The sequence below is a fragment of the Callorhinus ursinus genome, unplaced genomic scaffold (genome assembly GCF_003265705.2).
Source record: "Callorhinus ursinus isolate GAN/ISIS: 27379988/994484 unplaced genomic scaffold, GSC_fseal_2.0 scaffold4, whole genome shotgun sequence".
Lineage (NCBI taxonomy): Eukaryota > Metazoa > Chordata > Mammalia > Carnivora > Otariidae > Callorhinus > Callorhinus ursinus.
Window position 1 is genome coordinate 62086629 of NW_027397066.1, and position 12347 is coordinate 62098975.

The window sequence follows — 12347 nt, forward strand, 5'->3', positions numbered from 1 at the left end:
AAATAAGGTTAAATACAATGAAGGGATAGAATATGACTGTAAAAATGAAAATTAAAAAAGATTTTTAAAAAGGAATTGTTAAGATGTTGGTTGAAAAAAGAAGAAAAATTCAACTAAAAAAATAGAAGAAGAAAAAATAAAGAAAATTTTAAAAATTAACTTTGAAAGACTAAAGAATTATGGGGTAAAAAAGCCATGAATTCTATGTGCTGTATTCCCCTAGCTCTGGGGTTTTGCCGTTCTCATTGATCGGTAAACTTGGTCTTGGCTGGATGTTCTTGTGGATCTTCTGGGGGAGGGGCCTGTTGCAGTGAGTCTCAAATGTCTTTGCCTGAGGTAGAATTGCACCACCTTTGCCAGGGGCCAGGCTAAGTAATCTGCTCGGGTTTGCTCTTGGGAGCTTTTGTTCTCTGAAAGCTTTCCGTACAGCTTTGGAGGATGGGAATGAAAATAGCAGCTTCCCAATCTCTGCCCTAGAGGAGCTGAGAACTTGGGGCCCCACTCCTCAGTGAGCCTCCAGAAAAAAGCAGTCAGTCACTCCTGTCTCCCCAGTCTCCGGCCACACTCTGTGCTCACCTGGCCTGTGATTGAGAGTCTCTATCTCTGGCACACAACCCCGTTTGGAGTCTCCAAACCCAGCAGATTCCTGTGGTGCTTCCTCCCCTCCCAGGGGAGGAAAGGGAGTCTCCCCGGATCTGCCACTTGTTGGGTCCCTCCTGGAAGAGCAGTGGCTCGACTGTGCCACAGATTACAATTTATGGCAACCCCGAGCTGAGAGCCCACTCTTCGGCTCTGTTTTTGCAGCCAGCTTCCCTTCTCCAATACCTGGGAGCTCTGCCATACTCAGGCACCCCCAGTCTTTCTGTGACCCTGAGGGTCCTGAGACCACACTGTCCCAGCGAGGGTTCCACCCCTGGCTTAGCCACCTAGTGACGTCCCTCAGTGGAGCAGACTTCTAAAAGTTCCGATTTTGTGCTCTGCTGCTCTATCACCTGCTGATAGCTGGCTCCTTCCCCCCACTGTCTATCTTCCCATATATCACCTCGGATTCACTTCTCCACATGTCCTACCTTCCAGAAAATGGTTGCTTTTCTGTTCATAGAATTGCTGCTATTCCTTTCTTCAATCTCCTGTTGAGTTTGTAGGTGTTCTGAATGGTTTGATACCTATCTAGCTGAATTCCTGGACCAGACGAAATTTAATTCTCCTACTCCTCTGCCATCTTGCTCCTCCCCCCTACCCACACAAGATTTTGATAACATAATTCATGGTGTTATTGAATGCATCAATGGTTTATTTTTTGTTGTTGCTGACTCCTATTCCATTGTATGGATATACCACGGTTGATTCATTTACTAGCTGATGGACACTTGAGTTGTTTCCAGTTTTTGACTATTATGAATCTAACTGTTTTCAACATTCACACCCAAGTCTTCTTGGGAACATATGATTTTGTTTCTCTTGAGTAAATACCTAGAAGTGAGATTGCTGGGTCATATGGTAGATGCATATTTAACTTTATAAGAAGCTGCTAGACTGTTTTCCAAAGTAATTCTACTATTTTGCATTCCCACCAGCAATATATGAGAATTTCAGTTCACATCTTTGCCAGCACTTGGTATTATTAGTCTTTTAAACTTTAAGTATTTTAGTAAATGTTTAATCTCTTGTGATCTTCCTATGTATGAACTAGCTAAAATGGCTAATGATGAGCAATTTTTAATGTGCTTATTTCAGATCCATACATTTAGATTAGAAACCTACCTTACATGAAAGTCTTTCCCCATTGAATTACATTGGCAAAATTATCAAAAAAGAAATTGATTAGGTATATAGGGTTCTACTTCTGGATTCCTGTTTCATGATCTATATGTCTACCTTCCTTCCAGTACCATGTGGTCTTGATTAGTGGAGGTTAATAGTAAGTCTTAAAATTCAGTAGCAGGATGCTTCCTACTTTGTTCTTGTTCAAAATTATTTTGGACCCATGTCCTTTGTTTTTCCATATGAATTTTAGAATCACCTTGTCAATTTCTACCCCCTAGACTGATTTTGACTGGGATTCTATGGAATCTTATAGATCAATTTGGAGAGAATTTGCATTTTAATGATATTGAGTTTTCTAGTCATGAACATAGTACATCTTTCCATTTATATAAAATTTCTCTAATATTTTCAGCAATGTTTTGTAGTTGTACACATTCAGATCCTATAGGCCCCCCAAACCAAACCATGAGCTATAACCAATGAAGGACAATCATATGAAGGAGCAAAACAAACAGTTCCTTATTTATCATCTATATCATTTGGGAAGGGGTCAGATGTGACTTCTAGCCTAACTCCAATTGGACAGTATTTCTCCGACTCCTTCACAGAAAAGTAGTAAGATGGGACACATTCTAAGTCCCCCTGCTAGATCTACAAGTCTACCCAAATCTCCTCCTTTATCAATTCCCTTTTGCTACATCAGAGTAGGCACCTCTTCTCCTCATTCCTCCATGGCCAATCCCTCTACTGTGTTTTAAATCTCAGTCCCTCTTACCATCTCAGGAGCCAACAAATATCCTTTTGTCCTCTATAATCAGCCACTTCCTCCTAATTAGTTGCATCCCCATACTATTTAAACATATTTTAGTCTCTCCCATCTCAAAAACAAAAACAAACAAAAAATTCTTCCTGGTCCTCTTCTGACTATTGTCCCACCCCTTTCTTTACCTCCATCACAGTCAAACCTCTTGAGTTGTCTATACTCAACGTCTCCATTTCCCCAGGTCTCTCTCTCTCTGTAGCACCCTCCAGATCAGGTTTTCACTCCCTCACTACCCCTAAGACAGCTGTCAGTAAGGTCATCAATGACCACTGTAGCCATATCCTTCAGCTATTTCCACCAAAGTGCTATGTAGCTCCGTGGCTTACAACAAAAGCGTTTATTTCTTGTTCACGTGTCTTTAGTTGAGTAGCGGTTCAGCTGACAAGAGTGAGTTTGGGATTGATTCAGGCTATTTAGTTCAGGTCTATTCCATATGTCTCTTATTTTGGGGGGATCAGATGATACTCAGGGCATATTATTCTCATGGTGATGGCAGATGCAGAAAGGAGGTGAGCAAAAATATGCTCTGCTTCCATGGTTGAGGCTCAGAATTATCAACCAGTTTCTTACACTCACATTTTATTGGCCAAGGCAAGTCATATATCCTTGCCCAATATCAGTGGGGCAGAAAGTTTATTTCACCTTTAGTGGAACTGCAAAACCATATGGCAAAGAAGATGAGTACAGGGAGAGGTAAAGAATTGGGAACAGGGTGCCTGGGTGGCTCAGTCGTTAAGCTTCCACCTTCGGCTCAGGCCATGATCCCAGGGTCCTGGGATCGAGCCCCACATCGGGCTCCCTGCTCAGCGGGAAGCCTGCTTCTCCCTCTCCCACTCTCCCTACTTGTATTCCCTCTCTCGCTGTCTCTCTCTGTGTGTCAAATAAATAAATAAAATCTTTTTTAAAAAAGAACTGGGAACAATATTAAATCTGCCACAGTTGGCAAGTACAATGATCAATGTTTCATACTCATCTGATGGAACTCAATTTTTCAGGAAAGGAGGACTAGTGCAGTTACGGTCTCTCCCCTTGTCACTCAGAATAACACACTTCTGAATTTCCTCCTACCTTTCTGGCCACTCCTTCTCAGTCTTATTTTCAGGCTCAGCCTTCTCTCTCTAGCCACTCAATAATAGAGAAGGTGACTTTGTTCCTCTTTTATCTTCATATACTTTCTTTCCAAGAGCTATCTAAGACCAAGTTTTCATTACCATGTAAACACTAATGACTCCCAGTTTTTCATCCCTGGTTCTCCTCTGAATTTCATTCCATTCTACCCAAATGACTCTGCTATATCTCCACTTTGGATCTTACAAAGGAACCACAAAAACTCAATGTCAAGGACCAAAATTTATGGTCCAATTCCAGCACTACCTACCTCAGTGAGAGCTCCACAATTGTCCAAATGTGCAAGACGGAAAACTAGGACTCATTTAAAAATTCATTTTCAATCACTACTAGCTCCATATCCAATCCATAACAAAACCCAGTTGACCTATTTCAATAAATATTCCCCTAATCTGTCCACACTCTCCATTTTTATCAATACCCTATGCCAAAATGCCATCAATTCTCACCTGAACCAATTAAATAGCTTAAAGTTATTTATATCCTCCACCCCCGCTAATGCCTCTCTAAAATGTGCTAAGGTGAACCTTACAACATGCACATCAGATGATGTCACTCCTGTTTCATTTCTAAGTTCAAGGGTCATTTCCTCAGGAAAGCATTCCATGTCCCTCCAGCCTATTTCAGATCTTTTGTCATATGCTCTCAAACCATATCTCTTTTCCTTAAGAACATTTACCTCAGTCACTAATAATACATTGTTAGTGTGACCATGTAATAAATATATATGTCTCCTCATTAGGCTATAAACTCCATGAGATCAAGAACTATGTTTGGTTTTGCTCATCCTTGTATCCTTAGCATCAGTTATGGCTTGGAACATAGTAGGAGTTCAAGAAATATTTGTTGAATGAATGAATGAATGCCTTGTAATTGTCTCATTTATTATTAATTATAATACTACAAAAATAACTTTTCATATGTTCATCCTATTTCTCTAACTGGATTAAAAATTTCTTGGAGAGAGTGAGTCCAATTTTTATTTATTTGTCTCTCACACAGCATCTCAGATAGTGAATAAAGAACTTTTGTGCAAAATGAAGAGCATCTTGTATAGCACATAATTTGTTTGGAATATTTAGGAAATAATTTTTTTACCATATTACCTAGAATATATGACTAGAAGAAAGTGGTATCTAACTACATTTGTAACTACCACTGTACATCTGAACATGCTGGCAGATTTAAATCAATTGGTAATTGTCATTGAAATTTAATATAATTGTGTAATATTAAGATCTTCCAGTTAAATTCCTATTAAATTAGTAAATTTCAAATAATAAAACTATGTCATGATATTAGAGTACTAGTATTTTTCTAGAATACTACTGGAAAAAGCAAAATTAATAATGAATACATTCTCACTATAAATTTAAAATGACTAACTTTTATTAAATTCTTACTTGCTGTATCATTTAGGATCCCATTAGGAAACAGCATGCTCAGCTGGAACCTGAAGAGAATGCAATGAACTATTTCAGAGGTGTAGACAGGTTTAAGGGAACCAATAAAGAATGTTGGGGCATCCAAGGACCAGTAACCATCCTGTCTTTAACTCCACTTTAAGCCAAGAGGTGGGAAGGAGAAGAAGGAGGAAGGGAAGGAAATGGTACTATGGAAAGTTTTTTTGGAGAGCTGCAGTTTGGAAACTAGATTGCCTGACAAAAACCATAGGCATGGAGGGATCAGTCACAAGAACTGAGTATAAACAAGGAGTGGAAGAAATAAATTCTTCTACCTCTGTTTCCTCTCATCCTCCAATCTCCTTTTCATATCCCATACCTAATTGACCAAGCACATCCAGCAGGGGTCAGATGAGGAAATTAAAGTTCAGAGAGATTAAAAAATTTGTGCAGAGTCACACAGCTACTAAATATCAGTTCTGGTATTTGAATCCTAGCAGGTGGACTCCAAATACCATAATCTCATTTATTATTTTACATGTGCAGTGGGGGACTGTCTCAACTACAACTCATTATAATAAAAGTTAATGAAGCCTACACACATATGTTTTCATCATATATTCCACTATTGAAAAGAATTGCTCATTCCTATGGTAGATAACCAATGTGACTTGCAAGCATGTTTTTTTTTATCTGAATGATAGCCTCTTTCTTTGAAATATGAAAATCAAATAAATAAATAAATATCTTATATTTCAACATTTAGGGGGCTAGAAGACCCAGAAAAAATTCCCTGATTTAGCACCCACTCTTGAGTAGATAATGGGACTAATATCATTCTCCCTCAAAGGTGGGTGTGAAGAGGGCCACCTCTCCATCACTGCCTGCTTGGCCTGATCCTTTCTGTTGATCTCTGGGCAAGGGTCTCAGCAAGGCCTCCAGCTCTGACTCTGAAACAGCCTCTGGTCTGGAGGCCCTTCTGTTTCTTGTCCACTCCTGAACAGTGCCCTCCCCACCAATCCAGAAGCCAGCCTAGGACCCTCTGAGAGCATTCAGGTAACCTCACAGGGCTCTGTGGCACTTTTAAGGAACTTCTTCAGCATCCCCTGAGGGTTAGCCCCCAAAATACCATGATCCCATTGAAGACAGGGCCTGAGAGAGGTGACATTAATTCTGGGCACAAATTCCCTACTTCCTTCTCCATTCAGAGTGAGACCCCTAAGAGTATCTCCCAGGAATCACAGACAGGTATCTCCCAGGGATCACAGATATAGTCCTCCAACCAGCATCATTTAAGGGCATGTTAGAAGTGCAGAATCTGAATCAGAACCTGCATTTTAACAAGACTCCCAGATGATTTATATGCAACTAATGCTGAGAAGCTCTTTCTTTTGCATTTCTCCCTGCCTACTCACTGCAGAAAGACAATATGTAATCAAATCTGAGGGCTGAACCATAATTCCCCCACGCTAGGTCTGCAACCAGGATAAGGATGAAAAGAGGTAAAGTCAGAAGATCTTGGATCAAAATTTGTCCTACTAGTGATTAACTGAAATATAATTAATTTCTGAGTCACACTAGTCTAAATTTTCAGATGAAAATAATATCTACCCTTTAGGGAACTAAGAATAAAAACATTTTCAGATCTGCTACATGTAACTTGGGATCATTTCTGGGATTTGTAAATTCCAGGAAGTTGGGATTATTCTTCCATTTAGAATGTTATTCCACTGGTCTCCTACAAACAATTATGTTCAACCTTTTGAGTTTAAGCCTCTACTGGCATCCAGTGGCGGATGGTGCAATGTGGCAACATCAAACTCCCCAAACATGGGAATTTAGTGTACTCTAGAACTGATCCAGGAAGTTAGGGCCCAACACCAGCATAGGACTCACCATATTACCTCCAAATCTTGCCATTTGCAGTGATGCAGATGGAGCTAGAGAGTATTATGCTAAGCAAAATAAGTCAATCAGAGAAAGACAAACACCATATGATTTCACTCATATGTGGAATTTAAGAAACCTAACAGATGAACATGGGGGGAAAAAAAGAGAGGCAAACCAAGAAAAAGACTCTTAACTATAGAGAACACACTGAGGGTTGCGGGAAGGGAGCTGGGTTGGGGTGGGGATGGGTTAAATGTGTGATGAGGTATTAAGGAGGGCATATGCTGTGATGAACATTGGGTATTGTATATAAGTAATAAATCACTAAATCATACAACTGAAAGCAATATTACACTATATGTTAATTAACTGGGATTTAAATAAAAACTTGGAAGAAAAAACATTTCTAACATACTTTGTAACAAACAGCAGGTTAGGTCACTCAATTTCCTTACCTAAATCATGCTTTAGGTCTTTCTATTTGCTTTACTTACATGTTCTGCCCTTTCTGCCTCCAACCTCCTGAAAGTAAAAAAATGAAGATAAGAGAAAAAAAAAAGCACACTGATTCTTGCTTTCAATAAAGGAGATATTCCATTTATTAGATATCCAATATCTATGGATGGCCATAGATATTCCATTTTTAGCATGGTCAGTGTCCCTGGTATATTATCATGATGTCCACAAAGCCAGAAAACATTTTTAAAAATTTTGCCTAACATCTAGTTTTGAAAGTTGTAGTGTGCTTTATTGTTAATTGTAATGTGTAGACTCTCTGCCTAGGAGCAACTTCGAATTCCATTTTGGAAATGTAAGCACATCATTTTTAAGAATTAAAGCATCTTCCCACATTCTCTTATGTAGGATAACCTCATATGCAGATATACTTTTCACTAAAGTCAATGAGAATCTGAAAATCTCAATTGCAATGAGGGCATAGACAGGGATTTGTTTAACAGGACTCACTATGCCACAATCACTCTAATCTGGATTCTAGTCTTTGGAGGGTTTTTTTTTTTTTTTCAAACTTGTTAAAAGTAAAAGTTTTTAAACCTTCCTTATTCATGCTCCCTTTTATTATCCAACTACCCTTAGATGATTAATGAAAGTGAGCTTTTTTTCCTAAGTACTTCTTAGAGAGATTCTTGAATGTCTGACCTCAACAGGCCACTCCTGAAGGAGCTCACCTGGTGGCTGGGTGAAGAAAGTGGTCATGTCCACCTCCAGTTGTGGTGCTGCTGTGTAAAAGGCAGGTAGGGTGGTTCCACATTCTATGAATGCCGTGATTTCTGGAAATGCTGGCCAGTTCCAAACTCTACTGACTGGAAGAGACCTTGAAGTTCCCTCTAGGTCTCTTGTCACAATGAGAAGAACTAGGAAGGCTTTTCTTTTTCCCTGGCAAAAGCTAAAATTCCAAGGAAGATTAAAATTGAGGAAGTCTTCTCTTTTTTGGCCCCCTCAATTGTCCACATGCTCCAGCTCTGCATTCTTGAGTTCCTCAGAACAGAAAGGGAATCTCGGTGTTAGTCTATGACTAATAAGATCATCCAGCCAATTCAAAGTGAAAAATTTATGTAACTTTGGGAAAACGTTGGCCAAAATCTGAGGCTGGTTTTTGGCAATGCTAAAGTCAACATATACTAACAACACAAATGCTTCTTTGTGTTCTGCAACCTTGGAACAAGCCATAGATGTTGACACCTAGCATTCACTTTCATATCCAACCTGTGGAGTTGGTGGCAGAGTGTGGCATCTTACCAAAGGCAAAATGACAACTTGCTTGTACATACACTGTACATACTTATAGTTTTTTTTAAGTCCTTATTTTGTATCATCTCAAAATGTGAGTGAAATCTTGGAAGCAACTTCTCTACTATCTGCTTTGTTTGTCCATAATCCAGTACTTACAAGACAAGGAACATATTCTCCAGGATTGCACTTCATCCTGTCCATTTTTGAGACAGAAATACTAAAATGAGAAACATGTGTGTCACTCTCTAGCTGTACATTGAAAAAGTTTTCTTTTTTTGGAAAAGGTTTATTATTGAAAATGAATTCACTTAAGACTTCCAAGGAAGATGGCAGAATAGGAGGATCCTGGCTCACCTCATTCCACAGATACAGCTAGATAACACACTTGTCAGTGTAAATAACCCAGAAAACAACCTGAAGGCTAGCAAGACATACTCTCCAGAGCTAAATGTAGAGAAGAGGCCATATCAAGGAGAGTAAAGAGGGTAGAGATTTGATCAGGAATGAAATGGACCCATGGGACTGTCCATGGGAGGGAGGGATGCTCTGGCTGTGGAGAAGGGAGAGGAACATACCCCACACCAGGCACTCCAGTCATGGGGGACCTGCACTGGGAAGATGAATCCCTATAATATTTGGCTTTGAAAACTAGAGGGGCCTGGCTTTGTGAGTTCTTACAGTCAGTGGGGCTTAGCACCTGGAACTTAAAATAAAAAAAAAAAGCAGGCTTGGTTCTGAGAGAAGCAGGAGGGTGAAAGGAAGCTGAGTCCCTGCCTTTAAAGAGATAGCACAACAAACAGCCCTGCAGAGATACAGCATAGACGTAGCAGTTTGAAAAATGCCTGGGATATATGGGAAGGAGATTCACATACTAATCTCAGAGTGTGTGCTAGAGGGACATTGATCTCTGGAAGACTTCTCCAAGAGCAAAGGAGCTCGTGGGAACCATTTCCCTCCCCCAGTCCCCAGCCTAGATACACAGACATATGTGGGAATGATCACAAACACTTTCTACCTAGTTTGCTAACGATGCTCCCATCCCCATGTGTTTCTATGGATCTGCCTCCTCCAATGCAGCCATCCTCAGCAAGAGTTTTCCCAGGCAGCTGCAGGTCCCTGCCCAAAGTGGACATAAGCAGAACTCACTGGCACCACATGCCTTGTCTCCACCCTTCAACACACCCTTGGCAGGAGTCCATCCAAAGTGGTGCCACAAGCCTGGCAGTATGTAAGCAGCCCCAACAGGGACCAGCACCACTCCAAAGTGACTCCTGCCCCAAGAAAAGGTGGAAATAACCATAGACACCAGTCCAATTTTGGCCCCAGCAATGGGCTATGGGCAGACATCTGCTCTGACTACAAGCCCCACCCACCAACAAAAGCCTCTCAAGGACAACACAGGGAGAGTACCCTGAATCTCTGGCAAACATCTGGTCTGGCCCAACTCAAACCCAAGGTGGCCCCAGACAGGACAATTAAAGCACAGGGCCTAAACCCTACCCACAAGAGGCAAAGAGAGCCATTGACTGGACTAAAGGCAAAAGTGGCTTAACCACAAGAGTGGGGCACATGCAACACACATAGGAGACACCCCTGAAGTGCCAGGTTCTGGTGAACAGGGGAAATTGCACTGCAGGGCACTACAGGACCTCTTCTTCATAAGACCACTGCTCTCAAGATGAGGAGATGTAGCAGGCTTTCCTAACACAGAGAAACAGACACAAGAGTTAGACAAAATAAGACAGAGGAATTGCCCCAAATGAAAGAACAGGACAAAAATCACAGCAAGAGACCTAAATGAAACATATATAAGTAATATGTCTGATAGAGAATTTAAAGTAATGGGCATAAAGACTCACAGTGGACATGAGAAAAGAGTGGAGCATCACAGTGAGATCCTTTACAAAGAGATAGAAAACATAAAAAAGATCCAATCAGAGATAAAAAAAACTCAGTAACAAATTAAAAATACACTAGATGGAATAAATAGTAGACTAGAGGAAGCAGAAGAATTGATCAGTGACTTGGAGTACAGAGTAATGGAAAGCAATAGAGCTGGAGAGGAGAGAGAAAAACCAGTAATAAAAAGTGACAATAGATTAAGGGAACTCAGTGACAACATCAAGCATAATAACATTGGACTATAGGGATCCCAGAAGAGAGGGTAGAAAATTTATTTGAAGATATAATAGCTGAAAACTCCCCAAATATAGGGAAGGAAACAAATCTAGATCCAGGAGGCACGGAGAGGCCCCAACAAAATCAACTCAAGAAGGTCCAAACCAGGACATACAGTAATTAAAATGGCAAAAAGGAGTGATAATGAGAGAACTTTAAAAGGAGCAAGAGATTATTTTTGCTTTTATTTCCCTTGCCTCAGGAGACATATCTAGTAAGAAGATACTATGGTATATATATATATAAAACTCAGCCATAAAAAGGGATGAAATCTTGCCATTCGCAATGATGCGGATGGACCTAGAGTATTATGTTAAGCAAAATAAGCCAGTCAGAGACAGAAAAACACCATATGATTTCACTAATATATGGAATTTAAGAAACAAAACAAATGAAATAAGAGATAAAGAATTTTCAGACGAACAAATGTTAAAGGAATTCATCACCAGTAAAGCACCCCTACAAAAAATGTTAAAGGGAACTCTGTGAGTGGAAAGGAAAGACCATAAGCAGGAGTAAGGAAAGTAGGAAGCACAAAAACAGTAACATTAAGTATATGTATAAAACACAGTCAAGGAATTCACACAATAAAAGGATGTAAAGTATGACACCATATACCTAAAACAGGTGGAGGGGGGAAGGAGAGAAGTAAAAATTTTGTGTTTTCAGAATGGGTTGCACTTAAATGACCATGAACTTAATTTAGACTGCTATCTGTGTAGATGTTATATATAAACCTAATGGTAACCACAGGGGCACCTGGGTGGCGCAATTGGTTAAGCGTGTGCCTTTGAGTCAGGTCATCATCTCAGAGTCCTGGGATTGAGCCTGAGTCAGGCTCTCTGCTCAGTGGGGAGTCTACATCTCCTTCTCCCTCTTCCCCTCCCCCCACTTGTGTCCTCTTTCTCTCTCTCTCTCAAGTAAATAAATAAAATATTTTTTAAAATAACCAGTAATAGATAAGCAAAAAAATAAAAGGAAAGGGAGCAGTTAAGATGGCAGAGTAGTAGAAGAAACCTGAGCTTGCCTCATCCCTCAAACATGGCTAGATCAACATCAGATCATTTTGAACAACTAGGAAATCAATCTGAGGATTAAGAAAACAATCTACATAATTGGCGGGAGAGAACATGGCAGATGCAAGGTTCAGAGCCAGGAATCAGGGGAGAGAAAAGCTGTGGTGCTGGGAAGGGGAAGGAGCCCTTTTCATGGAATGAAGTGAGAGAGAGAGGGAGAGGGCAGGAGAAAGAGCGGCATGTAGGGTTCTCACAACACGCTATATGGTAAGGGAATCACCTGGGTTGCACTGGGAAAGATTGCTCCCTTCCTGGAGTACATTTGGAAGATGGCATTTTGCCTCTCCAAGGACAAAGGGCTTACTGGGAGCCATTGGATGGCTATTCAGC